Source organism: Phaenicophaeus curvirostris, chromosome 10 (assembly GCF_032191515.1).
Source record: "Phaenicophaeus curvirostris isolate KB17595 chromosome 10, BPBGC_Pcur_1.0, whole genome shotgun sequence".
NCBI lineage: Eukaryota > Metazoa > Chordata > Aves > Cuculiformes > Cuculidae > Phaenicophaeus > Phaenicophaeus curvirostris.
In genome coordinates, this window is record NC_091401.1 from 19,652,910 (window position 1) to 19,674,733 (window position 21,824).

Below are 21,824 nucleotides of genomic sequence, written 5' to 3' on the forward strand. Positions count from 1 at the left end.
TGGTGAGTGCTCCTGGAAAACCCCCAGGGGCAATACCTGGAGAAGCAGGACTGTTTCTGCTCTTGTGTCATGGCATTTCTACTCTTTCAAGGGTGCATAAGGCAACTCATTGTAAGCAGAAGGGGACTTTTACACGCCTTGTGCACCCTGCTCCTGATGCTGGGAGGAGGAGGAGGGCCTTTCTGAGAGCCCCACTGGCAAAGCAGTCCTGATGCTCTAGTCCAGGACCCATGGGAGCCAGTGTTAATTGGCATAGTCAGCGGCTGAGAATCAGGCTGTTTTAGCAATCTATCAGATGAGTCACCTTTGATGTTTTGCACCATCCGGCCACATGCACGAACTCCACACTGTTAGCTGCCTTCACATCATCTGCTCCAGTGCCTTCATTCCTGAGATGCAAACATGCCATGGGTTATGAAACACTGGGAAGTATGAAAGGCCCAGTAAAGCAGCAGCATACACTTAGTATGACTGTACCTACTTCTGAGGGGGTTTTTCCTCCTCTCAAAACACATGGTGAAAAGCATGCAAGGGTAGGAGCAGAAATGCCATCTCACCTCCCTGCTACAGCTGGAGAGGCTGGGTGTGAAAGGTCAGGGGTTGTGCCCAGTGGCAGGGCTCAAAAACCTTCTTTATTTCCTTTTGCATTCCCATTTTATTTTGCTATTTTGTCTGCAGAAATGGAACAAAGCTTACCAGATTTACAAAATATCATACCATTACATCTCAAATCCTGGTTTTGATCACCTATGTGGATGGTCAAGGGAGGGAAGATGCTATTTGTTATTTTACAGTAATTGTAATGCATTGGAGGCACATTCTAAGCCTGGATTTGTGCACAAAAAGCCAGCTGGCTTCAGGTCCTGTACCATCTGCTCAGATTGCAGGTGATTAATCAGAAAGCACATCATGGATCTGTATTTAATGTTAAACTCTACAGTGGTTAACACACAGGCAGAATGTCTTGTATATAAGGACTCTCTTTGGACACAGACTTAGACTTCATTGGGTGTTGTCCAACTCCACAACAGTTACAAAAATCAAAAGACAGGGCTACAAATGTGAAAATCGTCTATAGAATTGGATGTTCCACACTGAGTGATGCAGTGAAGCTGGTGAAGGAGTTTTTGCCTGAGCCAATGTGTATTTTTAGGCACACACTAAGTAAATACTTATTATAAATTGTATTAATATACATTTATACACATATATTGTAGTAATACAAACTTAGAACCACTTCATTAAGATTATAGACTGACTCTAGTCTTACAACGTTCATTTTACTCAGACTAAAAGGGTGGTATTGGCTCAGGCCTTCTATTTTGATAAGTGCCATCATCTTCATTTCTTGGGCTGGTGATCTTCTCACCTGACTGTGTTTCCAAGGGCGTTTCTGAGTTTAAGCTAGATATAAGATGATCTGCTGACCTGTCATCTTGAGGCACATGCTTATCTATATCAGCCACCCATTCAACTTTTATACCTTTACTTCAAAATGTAAATTCCAACTTTAACTTAGTTTTCAGTCTCACTTTGAAATGCAGCTTTATCCCAAGTAGACTTCATTCTGGCCATGGGAGTATCTCCTGAGCTGTGAAAAGTCGTTTACTGTTTGCATATTAACCCAGCAAAGCCAACACAGCTGGGTGCTCTTCCTCCTAAAACTTCCTCAACAGACTTGTTTACGAACCTGTGATCGGTTAAGGGCAGCAGGGTTAACTCAGCACTTCTTTGTCTTTGGTGACACAAGCCACCAAACTTGACTTGTGCAGGCGTCCAAGCAACTCAGCTTGACCCAATCTTAGTTTCCAAAGCCAGAGCTGGGATCAAAACTAACAGTCTTTCAACTCCCAAATCAATCCAGGCACAGAAATCATTAAAAGCTAATATGTGCCAGGATCCATAACAAAATTTTGCAATCACTTATTTACCAGAAGAAAAACAACTTAAAGCAGAAGGTACTTTTTATCATTAAGGAAAATACCTCATCCTTTGCCTAAAGGATGTCTCAAGAGCCGGAGGATCTTTACTGTGTGGGAAGAAGGGCATTTGAGGGGGGAGAGGAAAGTTGAAAAAGCAATAAAACAAGTAAGGGCTGGAGATTAGCTGGGTTGAATGTTCATGCCTCCACTAGCCCTGGCAGCAGCACCTCTCCCGTGGGCAGAGCCAGCCAGCAGCCAGGGGCAGCTGTTAAGTCCCAGGTAGAGCTGTGGGGAATTCCACCACCTGTGACACTTGGTCCTGAATAGCACCTGGGTGCATGCCAGCATTTCATAAGCAGTGAGACAAAGCAATGAGGGAGTTCACTCATTTGAGCTTGCAGGAAATGATTATATATTTAATTAAAACAGCTAGTTTGCAGCCTGCGGAGCCCCTCTTCTACTCTCCAACAGAGCTGGAGTAGCCAAAGCTCAGGATTCATGACTAGCCCAGCGCTCAGCTGTATGCATTTCACTTAAACTATATGACTTCTATAGTGTGCCTGTGAAAGGCATTTCTAATCCACCAGTTCACCAGAGAGTCAGCTCTGTTTACTCAGTCAAGGATTTCAGTATATAAACACAATGTCATAAGCTGGCACTCGCACTAGCTGAGCAGGTCTGCTACTTTCTTCCTTGACAATGTGCCTACAAGACTCAAGTTGCTGCAGGCTTTGGAGCATAGAGAGTCCTCTGAGAGAGACTTAGCTAGTTAGTAAGGAAGAAATTAGATGACTGATATGTTGGCATTTTAGGACCTTAACTACAGTCTGCTGCAGCCAACAGGAAGGCCAATGTTGTCCTAAGGATCTCCAGGCTCCATGGCTGATGGAGAGGAAGCCCTGAGACCCCAGCAGTGTGTTGCCCCTGTAAAGGTCTGTGAGCACCTGGCATCTTTTGAGCTTTGTCACAGTGGGCTTTGAGTAGGGATACAACTAGTGCAGGCAAAGCTTTGTAAAACTTTTCCTCATGTATTTATCGTTGTTTTGTCTAATGTGCTAGTAAGTGAGCCTCTGACACCACAGCTAGGAGAGCAGCTGGAACAAACCAACCTGGCGTAAATGAGATTTTTACCACATTTTTTTTGAAGAGGCAAGCTGCAGCACATGTAGGTAAGGTCAAAACTTTCAGACTTTGTGCTTTCTGCGAGATCACTAAGTTAATCAGACCAGGAAAAAACAAGGGACTGCTGTACCTTATCTGCTCCACCCAATCACTCAGCTTGTTTCCCGTTCCCTGAAATGTTTGAAAAGAAATGAGCCAATGTGGTTTCAGTAAAGAGTACTAAATACTCTTCAAATACTAAACAAGTCTGCTGCTCATAACTAATAAGGAAAGAGGCTGGCCAAACGCCCTGCCTGTTTTATGACTCAGCCTGAGCTGCCGTGCCCTTCTGGAGCTGCTGTGAACGAAAAGTCAGCATCGCTCTTACAGTAAAAGTCATTAAAAAGAAATCTAGGAAATGTGAAGAACTGGTGCAGGTCAGGATAGTTTTACTCTTCAGCAAAACCTGGCTAGAGGTACCTTGGTTTCAGCAGTCAAAAGTAATACCTTACAATTAAGGAAAAGAGTACTTTTAGGTGCTTTGGAGTAGCCTACATATCTCAAGTTTCATTTGCCCTCAGTATAGAAAGTGTTGTTTATGCTTTCGCTGATCTGTCTTGAGCAATAATCGTTAAGGGAAATGCCCAGCTGAGCAAAGTTGCCTGATTTTATACACTCTTTTACAAGCTTTATCAGGACTAACAAGAAGGGGTAAAATGTTGCAATCGAACAACCTACAGTCAGAGATATCACCGCTCCTGACACTACCATTCTTAAAAACACCGTTCTTCTACTTTGTACCTATAATTTCAGCTTTTTATTACTATATGGATTGAATGTGTCAGATATATAACAGGTTTGTGTGCAGAACAACATGCAAGACTGCAAGTGCAGTCCTGGCTCATTAAAAAGTCACCTTTTTCCAGCCTGGTCTGGTTTAGCTCTGCAGCACTACCAGTCTTTCATTACCCAGCTGGAGATGCAGATATGGCACCACAGAGCTTTACTTCTCCAGATTCATCTTTTTTTCCTATCCTCTTATTTCTCCATTATGTACCTCTTCGTGCTTCAGGCATTTGTTTTCTGTGGAAACACTTTGTTGGTCACAGCCGCAGGTAGACAGAATGTTTAAAGCAAGGGTGACGGGGATTTCTGTGAGGCCTTTCCAATAAAGAGACAGTGACACTCTCTTGCAATGGTGTGTTTCTATCAGATGTCGGGATGTATTTTTAAAGTGGTTTGTGAGCAATTCCTACCACCCTCATATATATCCTCATCATAAAGAAAGCCATAAAGGCCAGCGAGCAGTATTTGAGGTGTTAGCACTAGGCATGCCTGGATTCTCAGACTTCTTGATAAGGCAGGTAACCTGAGTTTGCAGGGTTGATACCATCTCAGGCCTCTTTATCTTTTTTTTTTTTCCCAAAAAAATATTTTCACAGGGAAATAACAACAGCAGTTTGAGTGCTGCATTCAAAAGCACTCCATTTCCTGGCTTTCCAATTTACTGTAACTATATTCTCTGTAAGAATTTATCTGTCCTTTGATCATTTATTTTAATCTGGGAATGAAGAGGCATTTGCAGTCTCCTTACCTAATTTTGACCTTTGGACGATATCACCAGTGTGGCTTACAAGCCCATACTCCCTGCTGAGATGTGAAGGTCTGCAGGAGGAACGATCTGTCCAAATCACAGTCACCTAAGCTTCTCTTTGTACTTTTCATCACAGTTGAAGACAACTTTGCTTATACGCAATAATTTCCATGGTGCACCAAGCCAAACACTTGTTTATCTCTAAAACATTCTAATAACATTGTCTAGGTATCCACAAACATTTTGAAACTTCCATAATGTTTGTGCTATTCAAGTTCAGACCATACTCAACAAGAAAAGTCAGGTGAGGTTTTCCAGTATAGTGACATCTTCCTTTTCTTTCCTGACACAATCAGGCATGCAACTTGCTCATTCCAACTAATGTAGTCTTTTGAGAAAAATAAAATCCATATATGAAATCTAATAGCACAGGTAGATCTGCAGGGATTAATAAGATGAAGGAGAACATTGTCAAGCCTATAATGGTATTTTGTGGTATGTTTGCTACAGCTAATGCTTTTAATTGCATTTTCCAATTTAATTCTAGTAGCCAAGGGCTCAATGCACAAGGCAAATAAAAGACAACATAACTGGCATGCCCAAGGGCCTCTTTTCAACATAAATCGGGCAGACGACAAATATGAGTTCAGCAAGGAGATCACTGTGTATCAGTTTAATTTGCTCAATATTTTGCCAAAATTAATTTTACACTTCAGGATGGAAAAAACAAACCTGCAAAATGCATTCAAAATGTTTGGAGGGACTAGAGCCACCGTAGCCCCCATCCACTTAAACATTTCACACAAGTGTGAGAAACCTTGTAAGCAGACTGATCAGGGAGGAACAGGATCAGATAGAGTCATCGAGTGCACCCTTAGCAAGTTTGCGGACGACACTAAGCTGGGTGGAAGCGTCGATCTGCTGGAGGGTCGGGAGGCTCTGCAAAGGGATCTGAACAGGCTGGACCGCTGGGCAGAGTCCAATGGCATGAGGTTTAACAAGGCCAAATGCCGGGTCCTGCACTTGGGGCACAACAACCCTATGCAGTGCTACAGACTAGGAGAAGTCTGTCTAGAAAGCTGCCTGGAGGAGAGGGACCTGGGTGTGTTGGTTGACAACCGACTGAATATGAGCCAGCAGTGTGCCCAGGTGGCCAAGAAGGCCAATGGCATCTTGGCTTGTATCAGAAACGGTGTGACCAGCAGGTCCAGGGAGGTTCTTCTCCCTCTGTACTCGGCACTGGTGAGACCGCTCCTCGAATCCTGTGTTCAGTTCTGGGCCCCTCACCACAAGAAGGATGTTGAGGCTCTGGAGCGAGTCCAGAGAAGAGCAACAAAGCTGGTGAAAGGGCTGGAGAACAGGCCTTATGAGGAATGGCTGAGAGAGCTGGGGTTGTTTAGCCTGGAGAAGAGGAGGCTGAGGGGAGACCTCATTGCTCTCTACAACTACCTGAAAGGACGTTGTAGAGAGGAGGGTGCTGGCCTCTTCTTCCAAGTGACAGGGGACAGGACAAGAGGGAATGGCCTCAAGCTCCGCCAGGGAAGGTTTAGGCTAGACGTTAGGAATAAATTCTTTACAGAAAGGGTCATTGGGCACTGGAACAGGCTGCCCAGGGAGGTGGTTGAGTCACCTTCCCTGGAGGTGTTTAAGGCACGGGTGGATGAGGTGCTGAGGGATATGGTTTAGTGTTTGATGGGAACGGTTGGACTCGATGATCCGGTGGGTCTCTTCCAACCTGGTTATTCTGTGATTCTGTGATCTTGCTGGGTGCTTCTGGGATTACAGGTGCAATTAGTAAAAGGCTTTCAATACAGACAGACCTTTCTGCAAAGGTGACAGCAGCAACAGATTTTATTGTCCGTGCCCAGCTGTGTTTTTTAAGGCATCATCGGCCCTGCACGTACATGCAAAGGTGAATTTTCACACTATTTCAGTTGGCGCTACACAGCGGTTTGTATCTACACAAGGACCTAGCTGCAAGGTAATGATTTTTGACTGTAAACCCTCTAAGGCTAAGATTATTTTTATGGGCCTAGACATATACCCAAATAGATCACCAGAGATTTGGTTTTAGGTCCATCAGAGTTGCAAGGTAAAATAAGGAAAAAGAAGTACTTTTCCTTGAGTTCAAAGCTAGGGTGTCTTTTTCTCTTGTTTGACCTGCAAGTCCAGCCAGAATAAGTAACTTCAAAACATTCTGCTAACTTTTGTTAAGCATAGTAATTTGCTCATCATCTGAGTCCTATGCACTTTCTGTTTGAAGATAAAATAAGTAGGTATTCCTACTTATCAACACTCCAGAGCTTTCGCAGTTTATTTCGAAAAGACTGATTCTCTAGGGCTTTGCATGCTAGCAGCTGAAACAAAGCCAGGCAAGTTCCCTGCTAGTGTTACCTGAAGTATTCCTGTCAACTTTGAGAGAGTTTCACCCCTTTATGTGAGTAGCTAGTTGATGGTTGACTGTATTATATCTGCACTATTTTCCGAGTTCAAAAAATCTGGCAGCTCTTCATCAGATGTTTTTTTTAAGCATTTTCACCCACTGGAAAGAAAACATATCTGTATTTGGCTTCTCCACAGATTATTTGGCAATCTAACTTAGCAAAACACTAGAGGGAGGCTGACAATCACATCCAGTTTTGGAAAGACACCCTGTATTGAGTACAGTATTTCCAGGCTGTAAGCCATAAAACAAGCCTGTTCCTGCTGCAGTTCATGTGGCTTTTGCTATGAAGGGGAATTAGGGCAGGACCACATCCAATGCATGGTCCCAAAGACACTCACACACATTTCAAACCCAAAAACCATCAGCTGTAAAAACAAAATATTTGGGAAAATTCCAGTGAGGGAGAAAATTGCCAAAAAAAAAAATCTATTCTCTGTGTATGTGGAGTTGTTTTTAATTCCTGTTTTGCTCTGTGGCTTAGCCCAGGGCAAGGGCAGGTGAGTGCTAGTTCAAGGGAAGCAGTGTGAGCAAGCAGCTGGATGACAGGACTTTTAGCATCAACGAAGTCACCGGTTTGACTTTGCACTCTAACATTGCAGTGCTTGCCCCAGTGGATCCCCCATTGTACTAAAAGACCAGCTCTTGAAGGGCGTAACATTTCTACCTCGCTTGATGATAATCCCATTAGCTGGGTGAATCTCTGAGCACAAATCATACCTCTGTGTCAGTTCTGTGATTTCTGCAGTGATCGTCTGTGTCTTGCTGCAATGACCTGCTGATTTATCAGGTGCAGAGGTCTGTAAGCATCTTTACATACTTCTACATTCACTTTAGAATCTTCAGTTCAGATCAATGTTACTGTGAGCACTTCCTTACAGTCAAAACAGTGGCATTATAAGGGATGAAAGCCACATGTTCCATGTTTATCCAGTACCAGTGATTTCATAATAGTTAGCTTGCAAGTCATGGCTAGATTATTTCAGCTGCCAATGGCACAGCCCAAGCATGAAGCTGTGTTCCCTCCACTCAGTGCACTTATAACTCTGACCAGAATCACAGGAATGTTAAATTACCATGACTAGAAAGAAATGCCTGAGAAATATATATATATTGCCTTTTGAAAACTGGATTCCACAAACATATAATAAATACTTTAAAAACGTACCCCAAGGCACACAAGTTCAATCTCTGGATGCATTCAGCTTTGTGATAATGAATAAGTGAAGCATGATGCTGACCATCAGCTGACCTTTTCGCTGATGCTGCCTGTGTCAGGAGAAAGCTTGAATCCTTCTGCAGCTTTACAGATTTGGCAGCACTGATACTGTTAGATTAACTACTAGTGCCTTAAGCTGAACCTAAGGCCCTTATATTTACTTGAGCTAATACTCAGTGCAGCTGACATTTCCATTCAGAAGATAACACATCTTGTCCCCAGTTCCCCAACACTTGTTCCCTGCTCACTTTCTCTTACCTTTACAAGGTGTTTGAACTCAGCTGCATCCTCTGAGACCCCACAAAAGAGCAGAAATAAGGTGAGAAACTCTGGAAGCCAGGTTGGACATGACATTATGCCTTCTACCTACATGAATCTGAGAAAAAGAAAGGTGAACACCAGATTTTGCAAGAACTACAGTTCTGCAGGTCAGCGTAAACACACATTAAACATACATCAAGCCTCTGCTTCAGGCTGTCAGAAACAGCAAAGTAACCTCACAGGGATGTTGGAGAGCTTCATGCTTACCAAACAGTGAACCACATTTGCTTGAAAAATACATTCTCTGCTTTAAGGGACTTTAATACCACGCATCTTATATGCAAAACAGACAAGGTGTTCAACTACAGTAGTACCCCATCTGGGAATGAATGGCATCCAGAGTATTTAAAACACAATAAACAAAATTCTGCTAAATGCACCACAGAAGGATTCATGTACACAGGTAGGAATTACACAGACGTTGTGTAGGTATCCAAATATATGATACTTGGACAGTAGTGTGGACTCATTCATACACCTCTGTTATCTATGCAGACATGGAGATTCTAAGTCTGGGGCAGTACTGCATGCAAGGATTTCCTGATAAGTAGAGTTTTTAAGTAATCTGCTTCTCATGACATCCCTCCCCTGTGCAAAACAGCAGAGGTTTGTCAAGGCATCAATAATTCAGTCTTAAAAGTAAATTCTCACAAAGTGCTCTTCAGGCATGAATTCTTCATAATCTGCCTGTGGGGAAGATGGGTGCTGGGATTTCTTCCACTCAATGATCCCCTTGAAGAGAGGGACACACTGTGGTAGGAAAGCTGAATAATTTGGCTAGAGTCGGAGAAGAAATCTGACAAAGAGCCCAGAGTAGCTTTCAGAAGCTCTGGGCTGGCAGGTCTCCCCCTGGATCACACACACCCATCAGTTTGATGCACCTTACTGTCTATAGAAACACCACTTCACAGGAATAGGTGAATAATCAAGTATCAGTTAATAAAGGTATACTTGTTAAAGAAAACAAAAGTTAGTTTCCAGCCCTAAAATTTGTAATAAGAAGTTAAAAAGTTAAATAAGAGCTCAGAAAAACCCAAAAGCAATGAAAGGGAACACCAGATGCTTTCTCTTCAGACCTTTCAGTACCTCGCAGCCTTTCTCTCTGGGGAGGATGCAGCCATTCAGACTTCAGGCAGATCTGGCCATGAAATCATAAGGTCAGAGGGAATTTTTTCTCTCTCCTTGCACTCCATCATGAGCAGTGACAAGAGCTGTCAGACTCTGGAGGCTTGCCTCATATAACCTGTTACACCTGGACTGGCTTTAAGAGAGGGAATAGAGAGAACCAATAACAAACAAACTTCTTCCTAGCAGGATGCAGACAAGCGCTGACAGCTTAAATGTCAGACTGAAGGCACAACTCCCACTCATTGTATGCTTCCACATCCTTTCATACAGAGCATCATAAAACCGCTTTGTTCACGTACAAGTCTGAGGATTTAAAACTGTTACGTGGCTACAAGCATCAGACACAGTCTAAGTCAGACAGACAGCAAACCAGGATAATGAATGAGGAATGTAATTTACCCTTTGGGAGCTTGTTTTGATTTACAAAGTGCAAATGAAGCAGAAGTTATTGGTTTTTTCCCTACAAATCTTGCCTCAGGAACATTTATAAAATTCTGGAGAGTTCCTGCATTACATTTTTAGAATCATAATCTGGAGCTGCTGGCAGTCAGCTGGCTAGCAATATTACCTCTCTCCAACTGAAGCAGAGACTTTCAAAAGATGGAAAGAAGTCATTAAACTTATTCTGACATGCAATAGGTTCTTTTCTGAGTAAGGCAATGATATCCCTGAATTCACTGCCTCTAACTTTCAAAAAGATTCAGCGCTGAAGAAAACCAATTCACTTTAAACACAATGAAACTTAAAATCCAAAGCAACTTTTGGGTTGTCGCGCTGAATTCTCCCAGCTCTTTTTCCTTGTGGCAGATTCAGGGTTAAAATTCCCAAAGGCAACAGAATGGACCTGATTCCTGCAACTCTTCCATTGCTCTTGTTCTTTCTGCAACAGATGATGAGAATTGGAGGCTGGCTTCACAGACATGCTTAGCGGAGATGGATCGTTTCTAATCTGCATTGGGACTTGAATCTGGGTTTGAATCTACATTTCTCCTGTTTAAACAGAACCCTGTTCCTACAAGGCAGTGGCAGGAAAGCAGGGACTTGTTTGGTGGAGAGAAGGGGGTTCCTCTGTGGGCTTAATCTTGTGGAGCACCAAAACCACCTCAGGAGCTGTGGCCATGTAAATCCTGGGACTTAACTCAGTTCTTTCAAAACAACACGTTGCCTAATCTGCCGGCAAGAATCAGTGCTCAAAAGAGAGTTTTTACAAACAATGTGCTGGCATCTGGTTTCCTTCTTACCAAAATTTTTCCGCTTGTCAGCTTCCATCTCCTGCTGCTGTAGCCCTCCTCCAGTCTCAGACCCCAGCCTGAGCTCTATTCTCCATGCATATTGACATACCTTGGTTAAGCCAGGAATGTTGAACTCTTCCTGGGAAACTTCAAAGGGCTTTACTGCATTGTCTTGCTAATGATTTGTAAACGTACTATCTGCAATCTCTGCTATCACTGTCCAGCTATTGTGCTCCCTTTGCAATAAATGGCTATGTAGCCATGTCACAGCCCAAGACAAACACAAGTAAACAAACAGAATACTCCTAGAAACACCATTTTTATGTTTATAATTTTCAGGCTAGGTATATAAGCACTTATACAATATACACATGCTTATACAATAGACATGCTTATACTATAGGTGTTTTCAGGATCTCTCTGATTTGCCATGCCCGTACACATCATAAGTACGTGTAATTCTTTCTCAAAGAATCTGACTCACTCTGAATCTAGACATAAGTGGCAAATCTGAGATTTCTGCAGGCATGGCGGTCTGGGAAGAGCTGCTGTGCATCTTCAGTTACGTTCTCAAACAATCCTGGAGAAAAATTCTGAGCAAAGGAAGAGGATAAAACTACAGACCCCAGGGTATTTATGGAATATTTATAAACATTTCTAACCTCCACCCTCTGAATGTCTTGTAAAGATGAGGAAATTGCTGTTTAATAACAGGTTCCATAGACCAGCTTCAAAAAAAGGCTCTCTAAACCAGCATCCATCGCTTGTGGCCAGTTCATCAATTTTAACTGATACATAATCAGAAACAGCATTCCTTTCTTGTGACAAAAAGGAAGTGGGGGTAAATGTGTCTTCAGAAAACACACTGAAAAAAAGGAAATATGATTATGTACAAAGCTGAGTGCTCTTTGGGTGTCCATGCCAAACATCTCCAACATGTTCTCTCCTCTTGAGCAATCCTGATGGAGGCAACCCTGATAATCCTTCTGTCTAGATTTCTGGCAGCAAATCATTGTCTTCTCTTATCCTGTAACTTAAATAAAATCTGTATATCCACCAGCAATCAGCAGAAAAGTAGCCCTGGCAAACATGGTGGGATCTAAAGTAGTCTCACTGCTCAAATAGCCATTGTATTCACAACTTTTTCTTCTATTTTAGTTGATAACAGTGATTTCAAAGGTCTCATATTTCCTGTTTTAAGAGCTAATTTGTAGTCTTAAAAGATATAATCCAAATTCACATCTACCTCACAATCTCCACAATGAAGCCATGAGGGGTACCTCCCCAGCTGTACTTTCCACCTTTCTCTAAAACACATTACAGGGAAGAAGGGCCTGTATTTCCCTAAATAAGGCAAATCTCTCACACAGCTGGGCACTGGCAGGGAGTAATGTCAGCATAGTTGAAAGCTGGTTCAGAAGGTGAGGTGGAAGGAGGTGTGTGAATTCCTGACCCATTGCCCCAGCCCATCATTTCATTAAAGGAGAGCTCAGGCCACCGGCTTGGATGAAATCTTCTTGTGCTGTCCTGTCCACCTTGTCCCTTAAATACATCAGCGAGACTCTCTGTGTTACTACACCATAAATCAGACTTGAGAACTGAAGACTTCTCTCGAACCTGGTTGAAAGGGGGCTGGGAGCTATAAACTGAAATTGCCACTGGGATGATCACACCACCATATCGGAGAAGCTGTTGGGGTTGTTTCTCAAGCTACATCCGAATGACTCCTCCTTGGCCCTGGGGGAGACTTCCCAGAAAGGCACTATCCTATGGATATACTGTACTATGCCTGGGAGGAACCTCAAAATGTAATTGGCTGCAGAAACAGAAAGCAGGTTCAACTGAGGCTTCATTCTCAGTTTTCTTCCTGAAGAAGCACTAATAAACATTAAACTGCTGGTAACAAAGAAAATGAAAGCAAAATAAAACAAACAAAAACCTCTGGAGGAAACGAGTATTGTGTTTCTTATAAATAGTAGTGCTTTTCCAAAATGAGCATTTTATAACAGGTAAGCATTAGGCAGATCTTTCCCACTGATACGTTTGAAAACAGCTTGAAAATACTCTATAAAAATTTGTAACAAGGGTGACTAGAAAGTCATTCACCGAGTCTTCTTATTGTCTTAAAAGCATCAGCCTAAAAGGAATAAGAGCCTGGAGATGAGTCAGATCCTACCTCTGCACTAACAAAAAGACACTGGAGTAGCTAAGGCTGACACAGGATGGGCAGCTGAGCCCTTATCATGGCCAGGGAAATATCCTCCTTGCCCAAGCACTGGCTCCCACCTCTCCTTGCACTGTCCCAGACTTGCTGGGCTTTCTACTGAGACAGTCCTCATTGCTAGCCCAGAGGATAACTGCCTGGCTTTCTACTGGATTAATGAGTTGTACTGGCTCTGAGGAGCAGCAGAGCTGATCCAAGGTAAATGGCAAGGGAATGGGTCTAAGAGCTGGAAGGGAACAAGCAAGAAGCAGAGCCTTTTTTAGTTTGAGAAGGGGATCACGCATCATAACAAAGTACTGCACATCTTATAAGCATCATTCATCATTTGTGCTTTGTATGTATGTGTGGGTACCATATCCCATCCGATTATCACGTCCTGCTCCTATCACTGATGCCAACAGCAGCTGGTTGGGAGGGAGCAGTTATTTCTGTGATGCCACATCATCATCTCCTGGTGTTTTTCTTATACAAAATCGTATCCCCAACATTAAGGTCCACATTTTAAAATTAAGCCCTTGAGTCACTCTCCTTTGCATGAGACCACTCTGTTTCATTGCTACTGTCTGCCACCAAAATACTTTCTGTGCTGGGAGCAGCTCTCTGCTGAAAGGCCTGCTGTTATGTAGTGATATCTCTTCTCTAGGTGATTAAGTACATAATTGTCTCAAATATATTAGAGAATTGCAGCCTTACAGAAGCCAAGCAAAGCAAGTTCAGCTGCTTCCAAAAGTCACAGAAAGGAACATATTATTTTAAGCCAAAGCAGGCCCCTAGGTAATTGTTTTAATTAAGTCAGTCATGGCGGTAGTTTTACAATCTAGCTGTGCTGAAGAACTATTTTACTGGCTGACTGCAGTCATCAATTATTTTCAAGTGCCTTTGGTGATAATTCTTCCTAGTTATAAAGAAATTACTTTTGTAGTTAATTTTTCCACATAAACATTCCATTGCAGCATTTCCAATTTTTTCTTATCCCAAACCCCACAAATCCTTAAACAGCCTAACCAGCATATACTCACAATACAAAATTATTCAGGAGACTAAAAAAGTATGTTTTACTCAGTCAGCTAATATTGCCACTCTATGTGGCCTTCAAGCTGTGCTCCTCCCTATCCATCTATGTCTGTCCGTGTATCTTTAAGAAGGACACAAGCACAGCCTTCTCCATGGCAATCATCTCATGCACTAATTCTGCCAACGCAAGTTTTCAACACTCATCAGTAAAAAGTTTTGAAATGGTTTTACTATTGCAAAACATTTTACAGGCAAATCTGGATTCCTTTAATATCTGGGTTTGTTTGAACCTCCAGGCCATGCCTTTGCAGCATTTCCAGTCTTTACTCCTTCACTCTAAAATATGAAAAATTATTTTATTGTTTTCCTCATGACATCTAAGAACCTGTGTAAAATTGCTTGGAGCTGGGCCTTAAAAAAGGTCAAACATATCAAGATGATGTCATCATATGGACATTTTCTTTGGCAGAAAAACTGTTTCCAGTGTTTCCTCCCTTCTTTTGCTGTCCTTAAGCGGCTGCCATGCTTTCAGCTGTGTCCCTGCAAAGGTTTGGTGTCCCTGCTGTGAAACAGCTCCCACAACACCTAGAATCAACGTAAACTTTTTTAAAAGTGGCTTTTACCTTCTCCTGTGATCTGTCTTTGTATGGTGGCCCCACTGACAGTTGTCCTGCTCAGCTCCAGCACAAGCATGGGAAGGACTAGCCAGGCACTGCCACTGCCCTTGCTACAAAGGAAACCTGGTCAGCTCTCTTTCTCCCTGATTAAAATATCATGCCTACACTCAGGTGAGGGCAGCATTTGAGGAGCTTGTGTTAACAGCTACAGAAAGACCCAACAACCCTAAAAATCAGCTTAGAAGCATCATCTGAAACTATAGGGGTTCCTGAATCCTGTGCATTCTGGTCTGAGGACAAAGGAGGATGAGACTATGATAAGACTCAAAACACCTAGGTAAAAGCTCCTTCCTTCTAAGTGTTGGCACCTTGTGTTTTGTTTTCAACTAGATTTTATTTGCATTACCTGGAATAACATTCTGGTTAATAAATGACTTATCTTCGTGTGACCACAGGAGTGGTTAATCTGCTGATACTGTTGTGGTGCTCAGACAAATAAAAGTAATGACTAAACAAAGTTGAATACACAAGCTGGGAACATTTCGCTTGTTGAGATATGAAAAAGTCTCCAGGGTTTGCTTGGTGGAGTACTCATGTAACTCACATCACAGTGCTAGCTAAAAACTATTGGGAAAGCTCAAGTGCTGTGGATTGTTCAGAATGAGGTACTGGGCTGCATTAAACAATTGCTGTCATTGTCACAGCTCTAAACCATTTTTGAAGAAAATGTTATGTTCTCCACCTTAAGATTTTTTACTTTGGTCATTTATTGTCAGGAATCTTTTCCAACTTCCTTCCCAGTTAAATAAGGAAATCCTGCTTTGAGGAGGCTGGGGAAGTGTTTGTTATATGTTTCTTATTCTCAGACACTCAACTTGTTTTCCAAATTGATGACAGCTTGAGTTTAACTTGAAAAATTTGAGTGAGGAAAAGTGAAAAACTTAGACCCAAGAGTAAATACACTGCAACTCAGTGAAGTACACTTCAGTTTACTTTTAGTTAAATATTATTATACTTACAATGTTTTCTTCAGTTAAATATTGCACAGCTTAGGAGTAGGAATGATGAAACTGAAACACATACAGACCCAAGAGACAGCTTTATTTTCTATTCTTCCTCAAGCCCTTTCTGTTTACTGAGTTTCAGTGCCGTAGAAACCTGAGAAAATGCCTTGTACCTGGCAAAATTTGCCATCTGTAAACAATGCCAGGTCCTGTCCCTGTGGCAATCTGTCCATAGTGCTGTTTTAATACTCTGCCAGGGGGTATGGGGAACTTCAGCTCCCCGCTATATCATGACATTTTTTTCAGGACAGAAGGAAAATGCCTTTGCTGTTTGGTGTCATTAAAAATACAACTGGCCACTGAAGACCCAGATACACAAAACTCCATTATAATGTTTGCATGACATTTATGCAATGCCTTCTATAACAAAAAAGTATGTGCATTTTTTATCACCACTGTGATATCACTGGCATATCACTGAGGCCAATGTTTCCTTTTGGCTTTCCTAAACTAATTGATAACCCAGAAATCTGCACAAGTAATTCAAGTTCTGCTAGTCTTGCACTGACTTCAATGCCACATGTTTACTGTTCAGCAGCCTGTGAAGTTTCCCCCTAACACTCCGGACAGCTTTGTTGAGTCCTGACTAACCTGAACAGTCCCTGGTCTCTCACAGGCCCCCTGAATTCCCTGCTCTTAATCTGAAAAGATTCACATTGAGATGGTGCTGAAGGATCTAAAAGAGTGTTTCCCAAGTGGGAGTCACTAAACTCCACTCTCAGAAGGTCCTGCAGGTCCCTCACTCAGGGCTAAATAGCTGGAAGATGCATGGCCAGATTCTTTTAACAGTTATTTCCTATTTTTTGTACTAATCACACAGCATGGAAGACTGAGCAGATGATTCTTTCTAGCTACTGGCCTGAAGTCTTTCAATAGGCATAAAAGAAATGGTAAAAAACCCTTGTGCCTTACAAAAATAAGTATCTAGCACTTCAGCAGTCATCCAGGAGCCAGAGCCACATCCTACAGATCAGAGCAGTCCCAAGACTTTCCAGTGTGTGCGTCATGGCTAATGCAAAGACAGACCAGTACATGCCGTGTGCGCTTCAGCTTCTCCCAAAATCAGTCCCCAGAACAAAGCAGTCACCAAGCAGTCCCCAAATGTCCACAGCAGCAGCACACAGAGTGACTAATCCCAGAAAGTGCATACACAGCAACAGATATCGCGTTACATAACACAATGCTCTTGCCATCAACACATACGTGTAGTGAGTACAAATAAAAACACTTTCGTTAGCATATCCTCATGATGGTTCTGCTGGTATAAATACAAATCCATGCATACTCAGTATTGTAAAGCAAGTCAAACCAAGGCTGCAGGAAGACAGATTCGGCTGGAGAGAGCTGAGAATTTAATTTCAGTCCAGGTTTTTTTCAGTCACAAGAGAGAAAATAGTTCAACCAATTAATACAACACAAATATAAGGTTCAATCCATTGTGCTCTTTTTTTAACTAGTTACAGGAACAGAGAGGGGGTTTAATGTAAAAATCCCCTGTTAGTTCTCCACATTTCCTCTGCACCCACAAAATTTTGTTGCCAGCTGGGAGAACACACCCATGCAGGAGCCCCAGGGGCAACGCCAGCAGCCCAAGGGAGAGCAAATGGCAGGTTCCCTCAGCAGGGAAGCAGGAATCTCATCCAGTTCTCTACCTACAGCCTTGTGTATTGCTTTTGATCTGTCCCAGGAGGAAACTGTAGCCCAGGCAAAGACAGACCGATATGTGACAGATGCTTTACTATGAAGAAGCCTCAAAAAAAGTAATTTCTTTGCATACATACATCTGTCACTCTAAAGACAGATATTTGCTTCTATTTTCAGTGGAGACCAAAGATACTCACCTGTGGTAAAGATAATGAAATTTCATGCTTCAAGGCTTAAGCTGATTGCTTAGCAAGGCTTAGCTATGTGCCAGGGGCAATTATTTCTCTTTCTGAAATGTTGTAGAGGTAGCTAGGTGTGTTAGAGATTTCCTTCCAGCTTCCTCTGGAGCTGGGGCTGCAATGGAACGGTTTCAACATCATCACTTGTTATTCTAACATAGAGAAAGACTTAAAAGTGGCTGTAAGCAGACCCCTCACTCCCTTAGCAAGGAGGACTTAACATCATCCAGTGCTTCACACAAGTCTGGTTATGCAATACAGTAATATCTGCCTGGCCAGACCCAGCCTTCAGATATGGAGCTGAAATGAATTGCTTCTACCTTAGTGACCTCAAGGGACATACGGGAAAATATAGCTATAGTCACTGTTGGAAGTACGTCTGTATATCTGATGTAATAAAAAAGCTTAAAATCCATACAGTACATTAAGAGGCAAGAGGTTAAGTATTTTGTCAGCTAAAACCAAGAGATACAAAGTTAGATCTAGAGTGCGAATGCTGCAACATTATTGGAAATGAGTGTGGTGTGCGTATGCAAATATATTCCCTGTTCTATTTATCATTCTACTGCTTGAGGCATTAAGAGAGACAGGTCAGTTCTGAATAAATTGTCATAAGTGTGTTTTGGGCCAACTAGACTATTGCTGTTGTTTGCATAACACCATAGGCAAGAAGTGCATTGCACTGATAAATAGATCCTCATTCTGATCCCATGACAGTATAAATCAAAATCCAGTAATGAATCTGCAATGGTTTGCGACTGACAGTAAAACATGAGGTCTGAATCTGGCGCATGGACCATGAAGGAATGAACAAACCGCAAGAGCCAAGATGTGATCTGTCCAGCCCATGTTCGAAAAGGAGGACGCTGCGTGAGGTTAACTCTGTGCTGACTCTCACAAACCACGATTTTTGTGCCTGCTTAATCAGGAGGCTTGACAGGATGAGGCTGTTCATGGCCTGTGCCCCTGAAGCAGAGCGTGGCAGTGCCCCACACACGTGTTCAGTGGCTGTGAAGGTGGGCATACGTAGACTGTCCCTTTTGGAGAGGAAAGCAGACACAGCAATTTCTTCCTGTGCTCTTACAGCTAGATATTCAGCGGCTTCATGGTAGGAACCAACACCTGAAGTGGCAAAGCCCAAACTGACAGAAGCATTCAGGTGTCTTCTGGTGGGAATTAGGAGTTAGCTTGTAAAGGAAGACTTAAGTGGCCACAGCATCTTTGGTGACAAAAAGCTAAATCTGAGCCATGCTCTCAAAAGGTAGAAAGCTGCAGCTGAAAAGCACAGCCATGGCTCTGCTCCCCTCCCCAGAATGGCTAAAATCCCTGTCCACAGCTCCAGCACTACAATTACATCCTGTGAATACCTGTGATGAAAACCATAACCTCCTTTGTTGCTCAGGGAAGAAATTAATGTTGAGAACTGCTAAGTACCAGCAAGTCAACTCTGCTTTCTCTAACTTGGAAAACAAGCACAGCCCAGCTGTGTTGGGGCCGGCAGGAGTGACAGCAGTGGTAATAACAACCATCTGCATCACTTGGGGGAAGTGTACGTATAAACATGAGTGAAACTCTCTCCTCCCCTGAAAACATCTTTGTCGCCCATCACTGCAATCAGTGAGGAAATAGGACTGAGGTCTTTTTAAAGACACTTTAACAGACGTTTTCACACATTTTCAGAGCCATTTCATTCCCACTAGTCACGCTGCTCAGGGAGAAGTGTTACCAGGTATGGCAGGTCCAGTGCCAGGTGTATCCTTGACATGCCAAGTAGCACAGGTCCTGAGTCCACAGGACAGATTAAGGCTTATCTGTAATTAAATGCTTCTCCTAGAAAGCTTTAATAGGATGAAGGAGTCAGGAAGAATCAGAGGATTTGCTAGAGAACTTTTTTTAGTCTAGCGCCATGCAAATGAACAGATCTTAGTTCTGTTTACGTGGGTGCTAACGAAATTCCTTCCCTCTGGTGTCATGACCCCACAGTTTTACTGTGGTAAAATTTCATCAAAACACTAATTTTACACTCTCAGAACATTTGAAACAAATTGTTTTCAACACAAGTTTACACGTAATAGAGACAAAAATTGACTGCAGAAAAGTCAGCACTGAAAGTAGCAAAGACTACAAAGCATATTTGATGGTGAAAACTGTTGGAGCTTCACTCTTGTATTACCTTATGTCAGTGTGGAAATCAATGAACATTATATCATTGTACAATGATATTTTAAGAATGGAGAACTTCAGAATGAAATGTGGTATGATCATTTTTGGAAGAGGCGCATCTGAGTCAGGTTTTTTCCTTGTTTTCCTCATTGTTTTTTTCAAAACAAACTTCATTAATTTTGCCCTTTACACTGCTGGCACTAACTAGAAAAGCGTTAAATCAAAGACATAAGGACTATCCATGGAGGATTTCAGATGATGGGCCAGGGGGACATAGACCATACCTGGTAGACATCTACAAGATGCGTACATGACTCCTAAAAAATCTTTAATGAAGTGGTTTGCTGAACCACAAAAGTAGTTCTGTTATGAGTCATAGGTTGGGGAGAAATCTGTGAAGAGGCTGGAAAAACCCAGAATAAAGACCAGTTCCTAAATGTGAACAACAAGAGTGCTTTGTCCCGGAGCTTCCTTTCAGTTTTGTTTCTATTCTATTTGAAAGAAAACACTGGAAGTTTGTTTGGTTGTTGGTTTGTTTTGTTTTTTTTTTTCAGAAGAAGTAGGACCTCCCTGAACATTTATAATGAAAATCCACACAAACCCTCTTTAGCAGACAGGAATCTTCCTCCAAGTTAGTTCACCTTTTCATTGACTCTTCACAGGGCAACTTGAGATGAAACTTCTTTCTTAGGAACTTATGAACCGTGATGAACAAAGTAGGATGGAGGCAGGTTTTTCGTGGGATTCTTTTGTGCATGTGCTAAAATCTGTAACAAACTCCTGTTCTGAAGCTGATGCAAAGGGTCACTTTGCATTAAGCAAAACCAAGCACGAGTCCTGCTAGCCTTATTCAGAAAGGGGTCAAGATACTGCAAAGCAGAAAGAGCCCAAAATGCCACATTTACTTTGCTGAAAAGTCATAGGAGGAGTTCATGAGCTCACTTTCAAGAAATTGATTCCTCCCATCTGACATATGTGTTGGAATTACACAGATTTAAGCTGTTTTGGCACACAGATTGAATGCTACAGAGAGGCAAATAAAGTGTCTGCTGCCACGTTATCAGGGATTTGGGATCACTTTGGTATGTTATGAAGGAAGGAAATTCATTTCCCTATAAGTGGCTGAACACAATGCAGCTACAACTTCTAGAGATCTTCTCTATAGTCAGCAGAGAGAGAGATCTTTGCTTTAATTTTGGATTACACTGTAATAACATGAGAACTCCTACCTGCATGCCAGCACTCAGGTTATGGCTGTTGGGCAGAAGCCAAAATTTCCTACTGCCCTGCATTAACAGCACAAAAGCAAACTAACTCAAGTCTCTGCACTTGGGTTTGAAATCCCAGTTTTCCACAGCTGCACTGTTAGCAGGCTCTGCTGATACTACTGCTGCTCATTTTAAAGAATCTGCAGATAATTAAAGTTGTTTATAATCCACAGTCTGTGTGAGGTGATGGTATCAAAATCCCAGTGAAAGTCGATACATCCTAAATCATGCTCACCCCTTTGGAAAACTTCTCTCTGGGCTCGGCAGTTTGGAGAAAAGCCTGCAGGCAGGAACATTAGAAAAACAAACCCAAACAATCCCCAAAGTGACTTTAGATAAAGCCCCAAACCTACCTGGTGTTCATGTTCCATGGCAGTAAGTGTGTAATGACGGGAGGAGGGGGAAGCTGTGCTGTCCAAGAGGTCGCACTGGCAGCACTGGGATGGAGTGAAGAGCACAGGGACAGGTTATGGACCCAGGTAAAGGCACCAGCTCTGCAGGAGAAGATACAGAGAAGGATAACACAGCCTGGAGTCGGGAAGCTCTGGGCCTCTCATTACCCTTAAAAAAAACCCCTATTTCCACTATTCCCTAGTGGAGATGGCTCAGAAAGGTTGCTCTGAAATGCTCT

General features: G+C 42.4%; 1 long non-coding RNA gene across 1 annotated transcript; it reads right to left on the reverse strand.

Moving 5' to 3' along the window:
- Nucleotides 1-498: 498 nt before the first annotated feature.
- LOC138724836 (uncharacterized) lies at nt 499-14,928 on the reverse strand. Its single transcript, XR_011338116.1, has 5 exons — nt 14,822-14,928; nt 8,538-8,655; nt 6,438-6,511; nt 4,900-5,055; nt 499-663 (listed from the first exon to the last, which is right to left on the reverse strand). It is a non-coding gene; the product is annotated as an uncharacterized lncRNA (long non-coding RNA).
- Between the last annotated feature and the right edge of the window lie 6,896 nt (nt 14,929-21,824).